We start from the raw sequence: 1,992 nt of genomic DNA, 5'->3' as shown, positions 1-1,992 counted from the left end.
GACTCTAATGTTAAAAAAAAAAAAAAAAAAAAAAAAAAAAAAAAAAAAAAAAAAAAAAAAAAAAAAAAAAAAANAAAAAAAAAAAAAAAAAAAAAAAAAAAAAAAAAAAAAAAAAAAAAAAAAAAATGTTAATGGGAAGAAGAATTTGCCTTCTTAAATGGTGAACCTTTGAGAAAATATTTTAATATTTAATTTTATATTTTGTAAGAAAAGAAAAATGAAGTGAAATGGTGAAGACAGTGCATTAACCTGCAGGAGAGAGACCTTAAGGGTCTGTAAAAAAAGGACAAGAGCTAGAGAATCTATCGAGAAACAAGAGACTTCAGGTCAAATTTGGACCGAGAACGACGACAACACTAATAATTATATAAAAACAAAACTAATAGTAGTGAATAGTAATTAAGAATTCAGATTTTACTTTAATTTAATAAATAAAAATGATGGTAACTTTTGGTTAATTTTGGTCTTTGAGCGAACTCACTTTTTCAGGTTCTGTCTGAAGTTATAGCGTAAACATGGAAATTGGAAAACAACGTTGTCATTTGTGTGTTAAGTGGCATCCACTAAGCTACTTAGCTTCCTTCCGTACTCTCGCTTGTGGCGCGTGACTCCCAGTGTATCTTTGCTTTTCATAAAATATTTTCAAAATACATACAACCTTTTCAGACTACGACCCATGGATTAATCTAACAATATGATCAAAATCTAACTATAAAATTTCATAATAGCCATTGAATTAAAGATAACACAAGTAGTCGACTAATCTAAACTATATTTATATACTCTTTCGGTTTCATAAAAGTATCATTTTAAGATAAAATTTTTGTTTCATAAGCGTGTCATATTGTATTTACAAGAGAAAATTTATCAACAAAATATCAATTATAACCGTATTGTTTCAACTTATTAAATGTAAAGAGAATTTAATTTAGTGTATTATAGTAAGGCATAAGAAAAATTGATATATTTTTTTAAATATATGTGAAAATGCTAGAATGACAATTCTTTAGGAAACAAAGAAAATATAAAATTTTAAAACTAAATTAATATAAATATATTATTAAAATAGTTTTTGCAAAGTAGCGCGGATATACACCTATATATATATTTTTTTATCTCATCAGCATTCCATTCCAACTCTTCTAGAGTTGATACCACTATTAATTTGGAACTTCTTTTTGCTTCCCTTCTAACTCATTGTTGATTTCGAATTTTTTTTTTAAAAGAATCGATAATAATAAAGATTATTGTTTATAGTCTCCACCATATGCTCTTCGATGTAAAACGTAATATTAATATCCATAAGAAGTGAAGGAAAGAAGTGTTTACGATGAGTAGAAACTGAAAAAATCAGTTACATGAACTTGCATTTTGCATATTTTGCTAGTCCCCAAAACAAACATTCACAACAAAGACTAAAATTGGGAGGTGGGAGCTAAAAACCAAAAGAGCTAATAATGTCCTCATAAATGATTTGATATTGCACAAACATTATTCAATATCATATGTCCTAGGATCTGTTTATTTATTTATTTTTTTTGAACAAACTTTGGATCAAACTTACTATTGTAGACATTAAAATTGGCTTAATATATAAAACGAAAAATGCTCAAAAATGTATACTACTTTTAATGTTCAGTTAGGAAGTGCATCCCATAATTGTATCCTTTTAACTTCCCCTTCTTATATCCGCAAGTTAATATATGAAGGATGAACACCAAACTAAAGGGTAAGCTACTGTGTCGACAAAAAAAAAAAAAATAAGGGTAAGTTACTGACAAGAAAGGTAGCATATAATTGGGTAACATGACAGTTAACAAAATAGCTTTCTCCATCGAAAGCCTTATGTTTCATTTGCATTCCTTGGATTAAATTTTGACCTTGTGAATCTACATGATCTGCACATATCATACATTTCCACATACAGAAGAAACCTTCACGGAGAAGCCTTTAGAGGAACCGTGTCGGCATGTACTCGTTGATTCTAAGGGG

This window comes from Camelina sativa, chromosome 7, assembly GCF_000633955.1.
Source record: "Camelina sativa cultivar DH55 chromosome 7, Cs, whole genome shotgun sequence".
NCBI lineage: Eukaryota > Viridiplantae > Streptophyta > Magnoliopsida > Brassicales > Brassicaceae > Camelina > Camelina sativa.
Note: the sequence above shows the minus strand (reverse complement) of the source record.